The 22,903-nt window shown below is 39.5% G+C and overlaps 1 long non-coding RNA gene across 1 annotated transcript in view; it reads left to right on the forward strand.

Annotated features, from left to right (window-relative positions):
- LOC143260674 (uncharacterized) overlaps positions 1-22,353 on the forward strand; it is a 41,080-nt gene extending 18,727 nt beyond the window's left edge. Inside the window, exon 3 of the long non-coding RNA XR_013034962.1 lies at positions 22,089-22,353. This is a non-coding gene — a long non-coding RNA (uncharacterized LOC143260674). The remainder of the gene's footprint in view (positions 1-22,088) is intronic.
- Positions 22,354-22,903: the final 550 nt, after the last annotated feature.

The following is a 22,903-nucleotide window of genomic DNA, read 5'->3' on the forward strand; positions in this document are numbered from 1 at the left end:
GGCTATTAGAAGGGCGAAGGGACAAGAATGAACAGAATACATACAAGGCGGGGTGGTCTTCACAGAGAAGTACCAGAAAGGGAATTCAGCTTTGAAGGGAATAGAAGGGACGAAAGAAAAGAAGAGAGAACAACGTGGAGTTCGGACGGGGGTTGATAAAGAGGGAAGAAAGTGGAAATAGAGAATGGAGGGTGGAAGAAGGTTGTAGAAAAAGGACGACAGGAGAGGGTTTCTAGGGACTTGCGAGTCCTTCAAGGACATAGATCTTCCATGAGGTCTCTTGGGGACCTTCAGAGAAGTTTTCGACTATTTTTATTATCGTACCAGAATTCGTTCTTCAGGGTGGAAGCATCCCTTGCGCGTACAGATTTTCATATTTTCCTACGTAATGTAATAATAATAATAATAATTTAATATTTATTAATAATAATTGAATAATAATATATTAATGATATTATATTAATATATATTATATTAATATATTAATGATATTATATTAATAATAATTTAATAATAGTAATAAATTTAATATTTATTCATAATAACTTAATATTTATTAAATATTTATTATTGAACTTATATTTATTATTATATTTATATTTATTATTATATTTGTATTTATTATTGTATTTATATTTGTTACTATATTTATATTTATTATTATACTTATATTTATTATTATACTTATATTTATTATTATATTTGTATTTATTATGATATTTATGTTTATTACTATATCTATATTTATTATAATTTTAATAACATTAACAATAACATTCATTAATACTAATTTAATAATAATAAATAAATAAATAATCTCTTCTCGACGAATCATTTACAGTAAATTTGTTACCAATTGAACACGGCAAAAATTAGTATCAATTCCATCCACGAAATTGAACTAATTTATTTAATGAATTAAAAATTGAGGACTTCACGCACCGAACACATCATCGCGAAAATTCGTTTTTTAATTTCACCCCGTAAGTAGACCGAATAGAAGCGAGCACCACCAAGTACGGTGGAGGGGGTGGGACGAGGGCGAGGGTGGGGGGTCTGGCTTCTGGAACTTCTGACGGAGGATCGACCGGTATGCAAATGAAGTTTAAGGTTGCATCTGGCAATCTCCCGAAGTGCGAAAGCCGATCGGCGCGGCAGTTGTTGGTAATTGAATTAATCGTCGGATTAAGAGCGTACTTTCATCGGTGAAACGCGTATCCGGTCACTCGGGGCCGCGCGGCCGATCTCGTTTCCCCGTTGGAGAATCAACCGTTTATTCAACTCCGATCGAACGCTGTCGTTGCATTCTTATTTTTTTCGTCTCGTCGTGTTTTTTTTCTCGCACGCTCGATGCGCGCCCGATTCCGCCGCGTTCGACGACAATATTATTGTGTTATTTGTGTTATTTGTGCACGAAATCTCCCGTTTCGTTTATTTAGTTTAAACGCTTTTGCCATTGGTTTTGTTGTTCTTCCGATTTTCTAGTGGTTTTCGAGCATTTGGGATTTTTCTAAATAATCTTCGCGTTACCACATAACTTTGATAATAAGTGAAAAATATTATAATAAATCGGTACATAGATAAATACGTAAATGAATGAATAAATACGTAAATAAATAAATACCTAGGTAGATAAATAAATGCACAAATAAATAAATGAATAACTATATGAATAAATACATAAATTAATAAATAAGTACCTAGGTCGATAAATAAATACATAAATAAATACCTAGGTAGATAAATAAATACATAAATAAATGCATGACTAAATAAATAAATAAATACATAAATACCAAAATAAATAAATGTATAAATAAATAAATAAAAATAACTATTGTGCGGAAACCATGGGCACAGTATTAAAAATGACTATAAATCGCGCGATATCGATGCGCCATCGTTCCGCAATCGGCATGATCCGAGAAAATGAACGAAAAATATTCGGCACTCGATTATGCACTCGAGCAGCCTAATGGAAGGAAATCTGTCGAGGGAATACATACATACATACATAACATACGTACACACGTCCGTGTCCGTAAAACAGTAGCATCGTGTTTATTTTTAGCCGATCGTTGGAACGGGTCAACGAACCCGGTGAATTCCTCCAGGATCGATTCGCGAGTGGCTACACTCGAGCGAGTCGCATCTCTCGCGATCGCCGGCTTTCGTTGCACGCTTCGATCGATAACCGAAGGGAGGGAAAAAAAACGGGGGGGGCGGGGGAGGGGGAGGGAGGAAAAAAGTCGTCGGCGGCGTTAAAGTTTCAGACGAGCGGAGCGAAGCTCTATCCTCATCGGGCCGGTCCGGCCACGTGGAAAAAAGTCGGACGCTGAAGAAGGACGGGGGCAGGAGAGAGGAGGCGAGGAGCGCGCGAAACCGCACCGATAAATCTTTCGTTCAATCAGGTTAAAACGATGCTAAATTATTTCGGAGGTTCGGCAACGGGCGAAAACTCGAAAAAACACCCGGGAACCCTCCGCCATCGAGCATGCGAACGTGCTTCTTCGTATTATAAAGTGAATCTCGTAAATATCATCTTTTTGTGTGTTATATATATTTATTATTATTTAATATGTTAGATATATTTTATGTTATATTTATTTCTTATTATTTAATATATTAGATATATTTCATATTATATATATTTATTATTATTTAATATGTTATGTATATTTTATACTATATACATATATTTATTATTATTTAATATATTAGGTATATTTTATATTATATATATTTATTATTATCTAATATATTAGATATATTTTATAATATATACATATTTTAGCGCTGAAGGGAAGGTAAGCGAATCGGAGAACGTGTTTAAGGCTACTATTAATACAGTTTATTGAATTGCTATTGATGAGCGCGGGCGCGACTAGCGTGGTGTTGTAGGGCTAGCGACTTCGGACAGACTGAGCTTTTTGAGTTGCGCGTTTGTCTGTTTTATACTGGAAAGGAAGAAAGGAATAGATGGACTTTCGTAGGAAAAGAGAAAGTTGGGAAAGTCCCGTGCGGGTCGAGGTGTCCAGATGTGAAGAGAATTGCTTTATTAGGGGTGCGTGCTTTTTAGGGATTTTTGAGGATTAGGAACGGTACATGTTTTATTGCTAGCGGCCGCGCTCAGGTAGAGGAATGCGACGCTACAATATATTTATTATTATTTAATATATTAGATATACTTTATATTATATATATTTATTATTATCTAATATATAAGATATATTTTATATTATAGATATTTAATATTATTTAATCTATTATGTATATTTTAAACTATATATATTTATTATTATCTAATATATAAGATATATTTTATATTATAGATATTTAATATTATTTAATCTATTATGTATATTTTAAACTATATATATTTATTATTATTTAATATAGTAGATATATTTTATATTATATATATTTACTATTATTTAATATATTATATACATTTCAGATTATATATTATAGGAACTATAGGGACCTATATATCATAGATTATATATTTCAGATATTTATTATAATATTACTGAACATATTATATATATTTCATTATAAGTGTCACTTTTAAAACCGTACAACATTTTCAAGATCGGATAAAAATTTTCTCTTTTTAGACGATAAAAGGACTAATTTATTAGATCATTAAAATGAATAGCATTGATTCGCACGCAATCGTCCTTGGCTGCGTAAAGACGAATTTTAGGTAGCTTCCGGGGGCGGAATACTTCGGAATACTCCGCAGGTGCGCCCCTTTAAATCGACAACTTTTAAAGGAGAACAACTGACGAGGACGGTACGCCCGGCGGCAGGTCGAGAATCGCGAATTTTTTGGGGAGAGACTCGAGGAAAAATTGCTACCGTGCTTGAGACAGGATTCTTCCTTTCCTTTTCTGTTTTTTCCTGTACGAGTTTTTAGGGTGGAAGCTACTTATACCATAAATATTTACATGGTCCTCGACGGGATGGAATTCATGGCATTTATTAATTCTTTTCCCTTGAAGAAATTTTTTCGAAGCTTTTCCCGAATCGGTGAAGGATCAGAATCTCTTCCGATTTAATATTTGATTTATTACATAGTGCTCTTAATATTGCTTAATATAATATTTATATTAATATTCATACCAATAATATTATTATATTATATCAGTAATATCAATAATATTGATATTAATATTTATATTAATATTCATATCAATATTAATATTTATGTCAATATTAATTCTTATATCAGTATTCATATTGATATCAATAAATGTCTATATTAATATTCATATTTATATCAGTATTTGTATTTATATCAATATCAATATTTATATTAATATTCATATTTATATCAGTATTCGTATTTATATCAATATCAATATTTATATTAATATTCATATTTATATCAGTATTCGTATTTATATCAATATCAATATTATATTAATATTCATATTTATATCAGTATTCGTATTTATATCAATATCAATATTTATATCAATATTAATGTCTATATTAATATTTATATCAATATTAATGTTCATATCAATATTTATATCAATATTAATATTTATATCAATATTAATGTTCATATCAATATTAATATTTGTATCGATATGAATGTTCATATCAACATTTACATTTACATTAATATTAATACTTTGGTCTAGAATGTTGCATCCAATTACATCATAATTCATAATCAACACGATTGAATCACACAGTCTCCAGTAATTGTACTCGATTTATGAATTACCAATTACACCGTGATTAAATTACAACGTAATTCAATTGCCCCGCAATTATAATAATCGATCGCAATTATAAATAATCAAGTCGATAGTAATTCTGCCGAGCTTCGCCGACAACAACATGCAATATATGAAATATGCAATCGGTGCGCTTTGTATCGGATCGCTGCGCCCGTTCCCCAGTTACCATTGACGTCTCCTAATCTGCTGATTCACTTTCGACAATTGCCGGTCAGAACATGCACGCGGAATCATGTTTGTTTGGAGCAGATGTTGCTATGGAAATTGAACGGTGGGTCGGTGGCACGTATCGATTCCAGGCCGGCAACGAGTAAGTGCACGCGGTCTATAGACACGGCTACACGGCCGTGTTAAAGTTCAGTTCACTCACCTGCACGTCACCGGCACGAAAGTGTTGCCTTTCCCGATCCGTGCTCCACGTGACGGGATCGAGTGTCGGAAGCAGAGTATCAATCCGCCGAACTTCTGCACGCTTCACGGTCCGCGACATTTTCTGCATTCCGATCGCGTCTCGCGGAGTTTCTGAACACTCGCGGAACTCTTAACGATTTTTCTTTTTATTTCGTCTAATATTCGTGTTTAATTTCGTATTTAATTTCGTCGAATATTCGTATTTAATCTCGTATTGAATATATTTAATATTTCATTTCGTTTAATATTCTTCAAATCAATTTGTACGAATTTCGATTGGAATTTTCTGTGAATTACTATATCGATTTCTGTGAATAAATCATTCTTGGAAAGAGAAGAAAAAAGAGAAAGAGAAAATTGCAATTGAGAATCTGCGATTTGAAAAGTTGTAATGATTGAAAGAAAATTAATTAGTGAGATAGTTGTAAAGTGATAGTAATGAGAGAAATAATTGGTGAAATCGTTAGAGAAGGTAGTGCAATGAATTATTGGAGACTTAATTGTACTTTTTACGATTGAGATGGTTGGAATCCCAGTGGCGTAGTTATTCGAAAAGTTATTCGAATAATTGTCAAGCTTAAAAGTTATTCGAATAATAATCTGGACAAAAAGTCATTCGAATAATTGCCTAGAAAAAAGAGTTATTTGAATAATTGCCTAGAAGACAGAGTTATTCGAATAATTATCCAGATAACAAGTTCTTCGAATAATTGCTTAGAAAAACGAGTTATTCGAATAATTATCCAGATAACAAGTTATTCGAATAATTGCCTAGAAAAAAGAGTTATTCGAATAATTATCCAGATAACAAGTTATTCGAATAATTGCCTAGAAAAAAGAGTTATTGGAATAATTGCCTAGAAGAAAAGTTATTCGAATAATTGCCTAGAAAAAAGAGTTATTCGAATAATTATCCAGATAACAAGTTATTCGAATAATTGCCTAGAAAAAAGAGTTATTCGAATAATTGCCCAGAAAAAAGAGTTATTCGAATAATTGCCCAGAAAAAAGAGTTATTCGAATAATTGCTCAAAAAAAAGAAGTTATTCGAATAATTGCCTAGAAAAAGAAATTATTCGGCCAACAACCCACACACAAAATTATCCGAACAATGCCGTGCTCTGCTTCCAATTTAACCAGCTTTCGACCAAATGATCCGCAACCCGTCGCTCTGACCGCCACGGCGGGTTCAGTGTCAAAGGCGGCTCAGCGTGCGGAGGACGCCGAAACAATCGTTTCGAGGCGAGTAGCACAGCATCGTGCAGCGTGCCGCGAGTGAAATTGAATTCCGCGAAGGACATAAATCCCACAGTTAGCCACAGTGATCGATATTCCCGTCGCGTTGCACGCGGATTTCATAGATTCACCGCGGCGTCCGCCGAACCTTTCTTTTCCTCTTTTCCTCGCCTCTTCCGCCGTGCTGACCGCTGCATAAAGTTAGGCGAGGACCGTCGTCTTATCATCGCCGTGTTCCGGGCGGTCGTTCGTGGGCACACACAAGGGGCCTGATAAATAAATGGTGAGCCGGGTTCGTGCAGTTTCCGACGTTCAGAGTTCGCGACCTCTCGCGCGGGCTTGCGTTCCGCAAAAACGACTTCGTCGGGGCTTGAATTCGGCTGTGAACTTTCGCAAATGTAAGTTATTCAGGCAACTTTTTATCTGTGGAACTGTTACTTTTTTTTAGAGAGCTTTTTACCTATGAGTTATTCAAGTAATTTTTTTATCTGGATAGATTGTTCGAATAACTTTTTATCTGAATGATTATTCGATTAATTCTTTTTAATTGCTTTAATCTTTTTAATTGATTTATTTAAATGCTGAAGAATATAATTTATTCGTTAACCGATGTTTTAAAGTGAGATATAAATGGAAATATTTAGAAATGCACGTACAATTCGTATTAATCCACGTGACTCGATTCGAAGGCAATTCGAAGATCATTCGAAGGCAATTCAATGATAATTCGAAGGCAATTCGAAGACAATTCAAAGATAATTCGAAGGCAATTCGAAGGCAATTCAAAGATAATTCAAAGGCAATTCGGAGACAATTCGAAGGCAATTCAAAGATAATTCAAAGGCAATTCGGAGACAATTCGAAGGCAATTCAAAGATAATTCGAAGGCAATTCGAAGGCAATTCAAAGATAATTCAAAGGCAATTCGGAGACAATTCGAAGGCAATTCAAAGATAATTCGAAGGCAATTCGAAGGCCACGTGACTCAGACAATTCGAAGGCAATTCAAAGACAATTCGAAGGCAATTCAAAGATAATTCGAAGGCAATTCGAAGGCCATGTGACACGATTCGAAGGCAATTCAAAGACAATTCGAAGGCAATTCGGAGGCCATACGCCACGAATCAACAGAGATTGCCATAACCTCAGCATTGACATAGCAATAAATCCCATAGGCGCAGGACCAGCGCAGAGAAATTCTCCGAAATTCGGCATTTCCCGGAGAAATTATTGCTCTCCTTCCACAGGATACTCGCGATACACTCGAAACTGCGCAACCAGATTCGCACCTACTTGTCGCATGCTTGATCCCATCTGCAACCATAATCGCAAGCCAGCTGTCGCCGCGAGCGCAACGATCGTTTCGGGCCTCGCAGGTGAAGCTCGACGGAAATTACAATCGGAAGGACCAACTGACGTTCTTCTTTGTCCCGGGCAACGCCAAGGGGAGGGGGGAGATATGTTGCGTTTTGTTTCGGGGGTTTTTATTGTGTTTGCCGAGTGGCCCTCGCGGGCCTGCCTCGGGCCCGCGTCGCTTCGTCGCACCGGACCCGATTGTTTGAACAGAGTTTCTTCGTTTTTCCACGATCAGCGAGGACGCCGCCCAATGTTCCTCTATTCTTTATCCCGAAAGTCGAGACAATGGGACCGTTTCGCGGCATTTCGTTGCTCGGCGAATGAACCGTAAGCGGAATCCTACCGAGAACCGCCCTGCCGTGGGTTTCGTAGACCAACGTCGTCGATAAGATTGCAGCGAAACGCTCCTCGCCGCTCGCGCAGGCTCGAGAAAGAGGCCTATTGCTCTTTCAACTCTTTCTCTCTGGGTCAGCAATTCCTGACTTATCTTGAGGAGCGGGACTCGCCGGTGATAACGCTACCTTCGGAGGTACCTTGCTTCGTGAAACCGATGAACGCTCTGTGTGTTTTCTTCTTTCGGAGATTTTTGTTGGGTTTTGTTGTCCGGGATTATTCGAATTGTCACGCGAATATTCGTTTCGAATCGTTCGATTATTCAGTTTTATATTCTTCAATTTCTGTCGATTTTTCAATTATTTGTTTGGGTACTTCATCGTTCAATTTTCATTCGAATTATTCGTACGAATTATTCCATCTATTTGTATCGATGAATCATTCGCATAGTTCGAATACATTGTTTGAATTGAATTGAGGAAATTATACGCTTAATTCTTGACTCGAGTCAATTATTTGGATAATTCTTGATTCCAGTCAATTATTCGTGTAATTCTTTGTTCGAGTCAATTACTCGCATAATTCTTGATTCGAATACATTACAATCCTAATTCTTGATTCGAATACATTGTAATCCCCCCTGATTCTTGATTCGAATACATTATAATCCTAATTCTTGATTCGAATACATTGTAGTCCTAATTCTTGATTCGAGTCAATTATTCGTATAATTCTTGATTTGAGTCAATTATTCGCACATAATTCTTGATTCGAATACATTACACTCCTAATTCTTGATTCGAATACATTGTAATCCTAATTCTTGATTCGAATACATTATACTCCTAATTCTTGATTCGAATACATTATACTCCTAATTCTTGATTCGAATACATTGTAATCCTAATTCTTGATTCGAATACATTATACTCCTAATTCTTGATTCGAATACATTATACTCCTAATTCTTGATTCGAATATATTGTAATCCTAATTCTTGATTCGAATAAATTATTCTTTATTAAATTCTTTATTCGAGCAAGTTATTCGAATGAATCGTTGTTCGACTAAATTATCGGCATAATTCTCGATATCGTCGCCGCGTCGATATACTACGATATATAATACGTTTTAACAGAACGCTGTTCGTTTTTTTCTCTCTTTCGTTACATCCGGCGCATTATTCGCTTCCGTTCGCGGTGCGCCCGTTTGAAACGTATTCTTGCAACGATTCATTCGACTTTCGCGCGAGACGCATGTCGCTGGCCGGACGCGCGCTCGAGGTTCATTTGTCGGCCGGGTGCATTATGTGCGTGCATCGTCCATTACGGTAACGAGCTGCAGCCACCGGGGCCCGTTTAATTGTCGTTTGCGGCGCCTAATCGTTCTCGCACCCCTTCGCCGAGCTCTCTCGCTGCCCTCTCGACACCGCCTCCTACGTTGCAAACGTCGCTGCCGCGTCGTCCAACGAAAACAACCGAGTCGAACGTGGCTGCAACGCGCGGCGCATGTAAATGCACTTTGATAAATACACACACGGCCACGTCCACGTTCCACGCGCCTCGACGTTGCTGCGTCGACAATGGCGCGGAGGTTGTTTTCCTTTTCGAGGCGGATTTTTCGAAAAATTTTTGTTTCTTCTTTTTTTATCGGAGTTAAGGTTAAATTGAATGCATGAATAGTTCCTTCGATAGAGATGGCATTAAAGGTGTTTTTATTATGAAATCTGACTGGGTTTTTTTAGTGCGCTATTCGTATATTATGATGGTAAATAATAATGAATAATTAGTAATAATAAATAAATAATGACAAATGATATATGATGAATGATCGATGATCGATGATAAATAATAAATACCAAATGATAAATGATCGATGATCGATGATCGATTATAAATGTTGAATGATCAATGATAAATGATAAATGATAAATGATCGATGATAAATGTTGAATGACCAATGATAAATGATAAATGATAAAAGATCAATGATAAATGATAAATGATCGATGATAAATGTTGAATGATCAATGATAAATGTTAAATGATAAAAGATAAATGATAAATGATCGATGATCGATGATCGACGATGAATGTTGAATGTTGAATGATCAATGATAAATGATATATGATACATGATCAATGATACATGATACATAATCAATTATATAAGATAAATGATAAATGATACATGATCAATGATATATGATACATGATCAATGATCAATGATCAATAATCAATGATACATGATACATGATCAATGATCAATGACATACATAATACATGATACATGATCAATTATAAATGACAAATGATACATAAAAAACGATACAAGATCAATTATAAATGATAAATGATAAATAATAATAAATAAATGTTATTATCCCGTATTTTTTTCCTCCATAACCGATACCTGCCCATACAATCGCTGCACCGTAAATCAATGGACTCGCGTCTATTAAGGACTATCAGCGAGAGGAAGACGAACCACGGAAATGCTTCGTTGACTCTAGAGACTCGGGTCGCCCCGATCTAATGCCGTACGGAGATAATAATTGGCTTGTCCCGAGTTTTGACCCGGGCTAGAACTTACCCAGATACACAGAGGCGCGCGGCGCAATACACCGAGGTTGAACAGCGTTGATCCTCCCCTGATGGATCGAAGATTAATTGACTATGTCCTACGGCGCTACGCGTCGGTTCCTCCTCGCGTCCCCTACGCGAAAGCCTGCTTCCAGGCACCTTTGGGACCCGGGTCGCTTCTTTGTCCACCGCGTGTTCTTCGTGGCGGGCAACGTATGCCGTAGTAAAATATGGGGTGATCCGTGTCTACGGCCGCGTCTATGCAAGCTAACAGACCATCGGACCGGACGCAGGGGGCACACATTGTCGGCTATCTCGAGCGGGCGATCTGAATGACTCTGTTCACCCTTCGCTGGTTCTAGTTTGAAAGACACTGTCCCACGGAAAGTACATATCGGGTTGGCAAAAAAATGTAACCACGGTTTAAAGCAGTCGATATCGTTACGTTTGCATTGACGGCGAATAGGGGCGCGATTGTCGGCACGGAAATGTGAGGCACGGAAATATGGGGTACGGAATTATGAGGCACGGAAATACGGGGCACGGAATTATGAGGCACGGAAATACGGGGCACGGAAATATGAGGCACAGAAATATGGGGCACAGAAATACGAGGCACGGAAATATGGCGCACAGAAATACGAGGCACGGAAATATGGCGCACAGAAATATGAGGCACAGAAATACGGAGCACGGAAATATGAGGCACAGAAATATGGGGCACAGAAATACGGGACACGGAAATATGAGGCACAGAAATACGAGGCACGGAAATATGGCGCACAGAAATATGAGGCACAGAAATACGGAGCACGGAAATATGGCGCACAGAAATATGGGGCACAGAAATATGAGGCACAGAAATATGGGGCACAGAAATACGGGACACGGAAATATGAGGCACAGAAATACGGAGCACGGAAATATGGCGCACAGAAATATGGGGCACAGAAATATGAGGCACGGAAATCCAGGCTCAGAAATACAGGGTACGGAAATACGCGGCACAGAAATCCGGGTCCCGAAAATTTTTGTCTTTACCTTTGGTAGTTGACGCGTTTACGTTACTATAAAAACGAATAATTTCACATGAACCAATTTTGACGCTGTCTTATCCTCAAAACGACTGCGCCGAACGCGTCGCATGACTTTTTATGTGCTTGCAAAGCTTTTTTTCCTTTTCGGAAGCGATACAGCAAAATATAACGAAAATGCTGTTCGGAGTTGTCCGCGTCAAAATCGATGCCGAATGGACAATATTGAACAGAATTGCGGCAGACTTTTTTTAAAATCAAGTTTAAACTATGAGCTATCAAGCTACATAGCAATTTTCCGGTTTAAAACGAGGTTACGTACATTGCAATAGATGAATTGCCATGAATCGGGGGAAAGCGCAACGCGGAAAGCGCTGCGACATTTCGACTTCAATTAGCTGTGACACTGTTCCCGGGACGAATCCGGGGAAAATTTTGACGCCGTTGCAATCACGAATCATTCACGAATACAACGATGGCAATAAAAGTGCTCTGACGAACTCAGAAGTGCAACAAAATCGATAACGAAGTTTGAAAACGCGCAGAATATCGCAGAATATTCTCCGCTTTCGATGTTTAATAACTACGCTAATATAATTGTTAAATAAGCAACACCTTCGCGAGACTGTAGTTTAGACCTACCTTAAAAGCTTCAGTAAGCAACAATCCCTATAACTTTCTCAAAACACTGACAAATCGATAGCAAACGAGCTAAAAAGCATTAATAAATGGCTCGGAACGAGATTAGAAAATCAGAATCGGAAGATCTTTCAACTTTCAACGCATGTCACTGCTGTCAGAGTGATCTAAAAACGAAAAAGAAGGTTACTACATTGTTCCCCAAACATTTTACTATAAATGGAGTATCAAACATGTATCTAATGACGCGAACTTTTCGCAATACGGCCGCCTTTTCGCCCGAAAACGACCGCCGCGCGCCGAGAAGTCTCTCGAGAAGAAGCTAGAAAAACCCCTTAAAAATGTCGCTGAAACATTAAAAAGCGACCATTACACCGCTCCGCTGTGTTCAGCGTTGCACTCCGAATCCGCGTTCCTTCCCGCGCGTTCTTTCATCTCGTCCCCGAGACGCGGTAAAAGCGCGAACGACCGCGGAGGGTCCGAGAAATATTTCATAAACGCGTTTTCCGTGCGAGTAATGCGAGCGGGAGGAAGCTCGCTAGCAAAAAGAAAGGGTTATCCGTGTCAGGCGCGCATTCTGAAGGCAAGGAAAAGCCGCGTTCGCGGCGTCCATGGCCGAGTTCCCCGGGGTTTTCTCATTCAGGGCGCCCCTCGACACCCATGAAACATGTAAAAACGATGTTTCGGTCGCCGAGTCCCTGACCAAGATCGCGATTCACCCACGGGCCCCCCTCGCCCCGCGTCCTGAGGCCCGTGATCTTCATTTAAGATAGCCACCCCCCCCCCCTACCCTCGGTCCGTGTCTCCAACCCCTCTGAATGACAATGCGCGACAGGGCGGCGGCGCTTATTTATGCATTCCTCTCTCTCTCTCTCTCTCTCTCTCTCTCTCTCTCTCTCTCTCTCTCTCTCTCTCGGGTAGCGAGCTTCCTTTTATCCGGCAGCGCACGGTTTTCCCTTGCTTCGCTCGTCCTTCACGATGTCGCGGGAATTTATTAACATTTTTCCGAGCGCGAGGAACTCGCATTTTAAGAACGAGACACACTCGGCGACTAGTAAAATAGCTATATGCGATGTATTATTGGACTATTGTTTTCGCTGCGAGCAGATTTTTCTATGAGAGAGCAGCGACGAGATTGCGGAACGATTTTTCAGCGAATCTACTAGTATGTAACTGTTGGAACGGTGCGAGGTTTATTTCGTTGTTTATGTGTGATGTATCGGAGGTTAATGGCAGTATAGTTAAGTTTTTAGTAAAAATTAATATTATATATATAATATTGTTATATATATTATTATTATATTATCATATATATTATATTATATTATTATATGATATAATATAATATAATTAATATTATTATTATAATAATATAATAATAATGTAAATATAATCTATAATAATAATATAAATATAATATAATATATTAATATACTATTAATATATACTAATGCACTTTCCTATTAATATAATATAATATATAATATAGTATATTATTATATTTTATTATACTATATATTATAGACACAGAAATACAGGGCACGGAAATGTGCCTCATGTAATTACTATATATTATTATATTATTATATTTTATTATTAAATATTATTATATTATATATTATTGTATTATTATATTTTATTATCATATATATATCCGATTCGCGAGGAATTTCCGGGACACCCTGTGCATAGGACCCTGCACCCCTAATGTCGCGGATTGGAAACTCGAAAAATACCAGGAAATAACGAAAATAAACAGAGCTATATCACTATACGATGAAAATTATAGTAAGCGAATATTCCATTTTTTGTTTTTTGTTTTTTTTTAGAATTCACATCGTGTCCATGAAAGGGTTGAACAATTTTTCCAGCAGTCAAATCGCTCCCTTTTAGAGAGCAATCCACGCAGACCACAAAAAGACTCAGAAAATTCCCGCGGTCTGCCGACGTAACTTTTCCGCGGCTATCCGCGAGAAACGGCAGGCGCGTCCGCGTCGCTGCGGCGCGGATCTTCGCGTCTCGCGATCCCCGTCGCCGGTCGGATTTAATTAAACAAAGGACGGAATTGAATTAAACGCGTCCGACAAAACGTGGTGCAACGTGTTGCGCGGCGGCGACGACGACAGGCGACCGGTGCTGATTGGATCTAATCCGTTTAATTCGGGGAATGAGTTCCAGCGGGCCATTTTAATTCGAGCACCGCGTCTCGCCGCGTCGCGTTCGCTCTTCACCGTTGCGGCGCGCGGCTGCGGGGGGATGCAAAGCCACCCCGCGGACTCTGTCGCGTAGCTTAACGATCGCGGGTACGGGAGATCCTCCGGGGAGGGGAGGGAAGGGCCTTACAATACGGTTATTAGGAATTCCGCGCGATGCGCGCCGCGAAACGGCTTTTGTGCAACGGCTCCGGTTGCAAGTTGCAAGCTAATGGAACGGGGAAGAATGGCAGTTTGTTGAAAGCGAGCGACGACGAGATGGATTGGCGAGGGGTTCGTGGTGGCTGCGGGGCGAGGGACGTGGCTCAGAGTATCGCGGGATAGAGAGAGAGAGAGAGAGAGAGAGAGAGAGAGAGAGAGAGAGAGAGAGTCCTTTCAGGATGGCATTCCCAGTGTCTGCCGATTGGTTTCCCCGAGACACATTCACGTTTTTCCTATTCTTTGCGCGCTCGCTCGCCATTAGGCAGATGGAAGACGGTTCGGATGTACGTATACATATATATGTATACACCTGCACGATTCTTTCGTCGCGATCCTACCGATGAGAGCGCGCGTTGCAAGCTGTTTTCCGCTCGTAGGAAGCCTGCTTTAGCGGCGCTATCGCGTCGGCGAAATGTTGCCGGTTTCTGATACGCTGCTTCGAACGATGGAACTTTTTGTTCGAATCGCTGAGACCCGTCGCGATGAAGTATCGCGTTTTTTTTTTAGATCGTTCTTTGTTTCGCGATGCGCTGCGATTTCTTGAGAATGATTTCGTCGGTTTTTGAGAGGATGGAGTCTGTATTTCGGGTGGTCTATTTGTGTTCGTACGTGTGATCGGATATGAACTCGTTTTTATGGGGAACGATTGGAAAAGCGTGCGTGAAATATATGCGCGGAAATAGGGGGCACGGAAATAGGGGGCACGGAAATAGGGGGCACGGAAATAGGGGCACGGAAAAAGGAGGCACGTAAATACGGGGCACGGAAATATGGGACACGGAAATACAGGGCACAGAAATACAGGGCACAGAAATACAGGGCACAGAAATACAGGGCACAGAAATACAGGGCACGGAAATATGAGGCACAGAAATACGGGGCACAGAAATATAGGGCACAGAAATACAGGGCACAGAAATAAAGGGCACGGAAATACGAGGCACAGAAATATAGGGCATAGAAATACAGGGCACGGAAATACAGGGCACAGAAATATAGGGCACAGAAATACAGGGCACAGAAATATAGGGCACAGAAATACAGGGCACGGAAATATGAGGCACAGAAATATGGGGCACGGAAATACAGGGCACAGAAATAAAGGGCACGGAAATATAGGGCACAGAAATATAGGGCACGGAAATACAGGGCACGGAAATATGAGGCACAGAAATATGGGGCACGGGAATATGACAAGGCACGGAAATCTGGGGCACAGAAATATGGGGAACGGAAATACAGGGCACGGAAATACGAATCACAGAAATACGAGGCACAGAAACACGGGGCACGGAATCACGTACAAAATTCCCAAATGAGCACGGAATTATGGCCAGAAACACACCTTATCTTATTTCACTCAAAACCTCATTAAATTCCTAACCTCAAATTTCTAACAAGCAAAAAGATACGTTTAAAATCAAAAATGTCTAAAAAATCGAAATATATAGCTTTTTTAGTGCATTAAATGAAAATTCCAGTACTTAACGACAGTTTTGGTGAAGGTACGGTAATTGGCTCAAAGGCACGGTAATTGGGACATTCGCCCTATTTATTTCTTTTAACAGTCATTTAGATTTCGTTCGGTCGCGCGAAAGTTCGTTTGATTTTCACCCGAGAGATCGCTGGATTACAGCGGGAAATTTCGAGTCCCGTCTCGCGGCTCTCTCCGTCAGTTTACCGAATCCATCGATTTCCATCGGGCTCGCTAGCGAAGGTTCGACAGCCGGAATATCTAACCGCGGCGGCGTCCTATGGGGTTCCATGCTTCGTTGCCCGCGTGACTCACGCCGAATATACATGAGCTCTTTCGTGTGCGAGCTCTCAAATATCCTCGAATTACGTGCATATCTCTTCGCTGTGGTTAGAAGTTTGGGCACCTGGTCACCGAGCCTGACGTGGCATTTTTTTAAACATTTTTTTATACATAATTATCGATTAACCATCTGATGGCAGAGTTCATTTTTCAACGTTTTCGGTACAGTCAATAGGGAAACGACGTCTTTTTATTATTTTATTTATGGCAGTTCTTATTGACGTGTTATGATAAATTAACTATTATGATAATTATATATATATATATAACATAATATTTATAATTATCATAATTATTATATTATATTATATATTAATTATATTATATTATTATTATAATATATATTATAATATAATATAATATAATAATATATATATGATATTACTATACTATTATGATAAATTAATTTATTGAATGAGGCGGATTCCTCGGTTCATTCGAAGCAACTTTCTCCTTTACAAAAATGTTCTCCGTGGCACCGTTAACAAGTTATCAACGAAAACACAGCGACCAATAAGAATCGAGTACGGCCGACGCGCGGCGGCCCAGCCAAGCAGCGCGCGAAGCCCAGTTCCGCTCGTTGGCTCGGTCGCCGCGCGCCAGCCGCGCTCGCCTCTCATTGGTCACTGTTTTCCGTGAATAACTCGTGAACGACGCCTCGGAGATAATTTTTGTAAAGGAAAAAGTTGCTCCAAATGACCCGAGGAACCCGCCACTATCGGATTGCGAGCCATTTTCGGGACACCCTGTGTATATACCGCGCAACGGAGAGGAGGGACGATAAACAAAAAAAGACAATTCGGTAGCGAGCGCGCGGTTATTGCGCCACCCTTTTCACGGGACCCCTATTCACGGCTTTAATTACGCGCGGTCATTGTGCAAGCCCGTATTAAATGCCGACGGAACGGCTCGAGTGGAATTACATAAATAATGAACGGAAAGCAAGTTCGCTTTCCAGAGAGAGTGTCGTGTGCGGCTGACGGACCTTCGTGACGGGCGCGAAGTTCGTGAAACAGGAGAGGCGAACGGGGTCGGCGAATAATTTCGTTCGCGCGGGTGGGACGCGCCGCGGAAAGGAAAGGGTTCGACCGGCGAGCAACGCCGACGCGAACGGGAAGATCGTTAATTCCCGATCGAGGAGAATTCGCTTGCGGCGCCGCGGCGAGCGATCGGGAGCCTCGGTGGTGAACCGTGCGACCGTAGCTTTTCTCGGGGTGCAAAAGTTTCTCGACGATCGTCGCGTCGCCGCGACTTTCGCGCAATAGTGGAGATCCGTGTTCGAGAACGATCGCGCGACTATTATCGCGATCCGTAGGCGACGCGCAGTCGAAGGCAGTCCGGCGAGAACGTTCGGAAGATTCTGGCGCGACTTTTGGGAAACGCGTCTCTCGCGGATCGGCCGACATTTAAGCGAGGCAATAACGCGTTTAAAGCGTGCCGTGACGCACATTTTCCGGCGCAATTTAAATGCCACGGCGACCCTAGTCGGCGGCGGCTGCGGCCTTAAAGGGTCATCGTGTGAATGTAATTGCGATCCGTCCCCGCCCTGCGGCGCCGCGACCCTCCGCCGCGTCGCGCCGCGGACCGCAATCTGTCGATACGAGTATCGAGCCCCGCGTTGTGTGACACGGGTACGTCACACCCCATCCGCGAATCTCAGACTGTTTCTGAAATTTTCATATCCGCCCCTGCCAGACGCGTCTACGCTGACAAGCAACAGAGGACGTGTCATTGTGTTTGTTAGCCGAGACTCGTCGCGTTTTTTTATCACGGCTCCTGTCCGATGCTATCACTGCCGCGGTGTTTCATCCGGGAGGGGGAGGGGGGAGGAGCCGAGAAGAGCGGAGAGCCGGTGGAGACTTTGTTCGCGGGGGAGTCGAAACGGGGAGTTTTGAATTGCGATTTGTGTTACATCGCGTTACATTGCGTTCCATCACGTTACATCGCGTTACATTACATTGCAATATACTACATTACATTGTGTTAGACTGCATTACAACGCTTTACATTGCGTTACACTGCATTAAATTGCATTACATTATATTATCATATTGCATTACGTTACATTATATTATTATATTGGATTACGTTACATTATATTATTACATTGCATTGCATTACATTATATTACACTACATTGGATTACATTGCATTACATTACATTACATTACATTGGATTACATTGCATTGGATTACATTGCATTACATTACATTGCATTACATTGCATTACATTACATTGCATTAAATTACATTGCATTGAATTACATTACATTGAATTGTATTGCATCGCATTGGATTACATTGCACTACATCGCTTAGGATTACATTGCATTGGATTATATTACATTGCATTACATTGCTTAGGATTACATTGCATTGCATTGCATTACATTGCTTAGGATTTCATTGCATTACATTGCTTAGGATTACATTGCATTACATTGCTTAGGATTATATTGCATTACATTGCATTACATTGCTTAAGATTTCATTGCATTACATTGCATTACATTGCTTAGGATTACATTGCATTGCATTGCATTACATTGCTTAGGATTTCATTGCATTACATTGCTTAGGATTACATTGCATTACATTGCTTAGGATTATATTGCATTACATTGCATTACATTGCTTAAGATTTCATTGCATTACATTGCATTACATTGCTTAGGATTACATTGCATTACATTACATTGCATTGAATTACATTACATTGAATAGTATTGCATTGCATTGGATTATATTGCATTGGATTATATTACATTGCATTACATTGCATTACATTGCATTACATTGCATTATATCATATACCTATATTGCACTTACACTATATTTATTAGAAAATCTCAAACGCCCCTCGCTCGATTTCAAAAAACACCTCACTACGAACGTCAAAGGTACGAACACTTATGCAACCGACAGTATATTACACAAGACACGACACAACACATCTAGCAGCTTACTTTTAACATCGTTTAGAAGCTCGGCTCGGTCTGCCGGTCGACTTCGTCGGCGTGTTGCGCGAAACTTTATCGGACGTCTTCTCCAACGTTCAATATTGACTTTACGAAACTGCCTCCGGATGGGAAACCTTCTAATTTTCCGGGCTCCGATTCCGTGATGCAATGCAAATACAGCAGGCATTCGGTGTACCGGTGGAGAGGAGCGACGGTGTATCCGGGGACGGGATGCGCCCTCCCTCCCCGCGAGCGCGGGCAAACCTCATTTCTTCCCCAATGCTCCAGAAACCTTTCCGCCTTCTTCCGGAGACACCGTAGCCCTCGCAAAGGAATATGAAATTTGGTAATATATTTTTCATCCCGGGATCCCGGGGATGAATGTGGACCGCGCGCGGAACAGCGCCTGGAGGATTAAGTTACGGCTCCCGGGTCTTCTTCGGGATGTCTGGAATGTTTAAAACTTCGTGGATACGGGTTCGACGGTGCCGGCCAACGAGCCTCTTCCATTAAAGTTGCCCAGGCATTTTTGCCAATGTTTCCATGTCGAGAAACTTCGATGAGGCGAAAGCACATACGGTAGTGTATTATATTCAACATTGTTGAATATATATAGTTGTATATATGTTGTGTATTGTATTATATTAATTAGCCTGATCGCATTATTATTATTATTATATATATATTAATGCGATCAGGCTAATTAATATAACATAATATAATACAATACAATATAATATAATATAATATAATATAATATAATATAATATAATATAATATAATATAATATAATATAATATAATATAATATAATATAATATAATATAATATAATATAATATAATATAAAATAATATAATATAATATAGTATAATATAATTTAATATAATATAGTATAATATAATATAATATAATATAATATAATATAGTATAATATAATATAATATAATATAATATAATATAATATAATATAATATAATATAATATAATATAATATAATATAATATAATATAATATAATATAAAATAATATAATATAATATAGTATAATATAATTTAATATAATATAGTATAATATAATATAATATAATATAATATAATATAATATAATATAATATAATATAATATAATATTAATATAATAGTGCGACCAGGCTAATTAAATTACTAAAAAGTTAAATTGCTTAAATTATTGAAAATTAATGCTAATTAACTTCATTAAAAAGTACAAGAAAGTATCGTTAGATACATATTTCAAAATACTACGGAACGGACTATTGATTGTTTAATTTGAAACCTGCCTGGAAGAAAAATATTTTATTGAAATCATTCCCCCTCGCGATCTTCCAAAGGATTGACGTTTGAAATCAAGCGATTCAATCCGGTCATAAATGATTCACCACCCGCTGCACGTAATACAAAGTCAAGCAGAACTTTGAAAATTACTTCAGTCGCGTCCCTCTGCTCGACTTACAGTTCGCCCTTTTAGAATAAAGTGCCGGGAACTTTACCGGCGAGAAGGATTCTTTTAGTTTCCTGGACAAACCTGCGAGAACTTTCTCTCCGACTCCTGACGAAGATTACGCGCGTATTGCCGACGAGATTTTAAGTTTCTCCGAATTCTGGAATCGAAATCGCTCGGCTCGAGGGTGCGAAGAGAAAGAGAGAGAGAGAGAGAGAGAAAGAGAGAGAGAGAAAGAGAGAGAGAGCAAGATATAGAGAGAGCAATAGAGAGCAAGAGAGAGAGAGAGCAATAGAGAGCAAGCGAGAGAGAGAGGGGGGAAGCAAGAGAGCAAGAGAGAGAAAAAGCAAGAGAGATCAAGAGAAATCAAGAGAGAAAGAAAGAGTGCAAGAGAGAAAGCAAGAGAGAGAGCAAGAGAAGAATAGAGCAAGTGAGGTATAGAGCAAGAGAGAGAGCAAGAAAGAGCAAGAGAGAGCAAGAGAAATTAAGAAAGAGCAAAAGTGGGAGAGCAAGAGAGGTATAGAGCAAGAGAGAGAGAGAGAGAGAGAGAGAGCAAAAGAGAGAGAGCAAGAGAGGTATAGAGCAAGAGAGAGAGAGAGAGAGAGCAAAAGAGAGAGAACAAGAGAGGTATAGAGCAAGAGAGAGAGAGAGCAAAAGAGAGCAAGAGAGGAATAGAGCAAGAGAGAGCAAGAGGGGGAGAGAGCAAGAGAGGAAGAGAGCAAAAGAGAGAGCAAAATATAGAGAGTGCAAGAGAGAGAGAGCAAGATATAGAGAGAGCAAGAGAGAGAGAGCAAGAAAGATCATGAGAGTGAAAGCAAGAGAGAGAGAGAGAGAGTAACGTATCGCAAACCCAAAAAAACGAATTAATAGAGCAACAAAATGCTAAAATGTCAGTCAAACAAGCATCTTAAAACTGTAAATTACTTTCCGCGTGATCATCGAACAGATCTATAAAATGACCGACATTCGAATCGTTTCTAATCCGCTTCTCACCGCGTGTTCATTAAACAGTTAAACGCAGTCGACGCGCTTCCCTAAAACAGAACGTGCTTCGCTCTAACCCCGCTAACTCCTCTTTCTATTTCTCTTTCAGCTGCTTAATTCCCTGGCGACCGATTTGGACTGCATGCTGAGCGAGCTCTGCACGACCCCGAATTCCTACGACCGGTGAGTACATTTCTTTCGCTACGTCTCCGCGAGGTCAAGAGCAACGATGCTCTTCTCGAGCCGATCGGTGGGTGGTTCGATCGCCGTCGCGCGATGCTCTTTCAGCGATAATATATTCAATATTATATGTATAATACAATATTTTCCATAAATTTCCAAAAAAAGCAACATATTGTTCTATATTCTTCTCATGATTCTGATTTATTTCACAAACTGTGAAATATTATATTATTTTATTCATAAAAAATATATAATATATTATATATTATATTATATTATTATATTATTATATTATTATATATAAATATATAATATATATATTATATTATTTCATTCATAATATTATATAAATAAATATTATTATTTCAGTTATTATTATTTATTAATTTGATATAACCATCACAAATGAACTATAAAATAAAAATAAACAGTTGCGACCTTATATCATTATCGCGCCCTAAAAATATCAGCAAATGTTTAGTAATCTTAGCGATCTTATGGTCCCGCTAGGATTAAGGATTGAGCCTTAATTGGATCGCATTGGATCGCAGTCTTTCTGGTGCACCCATCGCCGAACGGACACCCCTTTAGCCACCCCTTTCGCGTGACCACGCGTGAATCACACGAGCCCCGCGTAATTTACGATGGAAATCTTCATGGACGCCTCGCAGCGGCGCGCGCCGAATAATTTCCATATCGTAAGGGCTTCCACATGATGATCTATGGATGGCTTCGCCTACA

Source organism: Megalopta genalis, chromosome 16 (assembly GCF_051020955.1).
Source record: "Megalopta genalis isolate 19385.01 chromosome 16, iyMegGena1_principal, whole genome shotgun sequence".
Taxonomy (NCBI): Eukaryota; Metazoa; Arthropoda; class Insecta; order Hymenoptera; family Halictidae; genus Megalopta; species Megalopta genalis.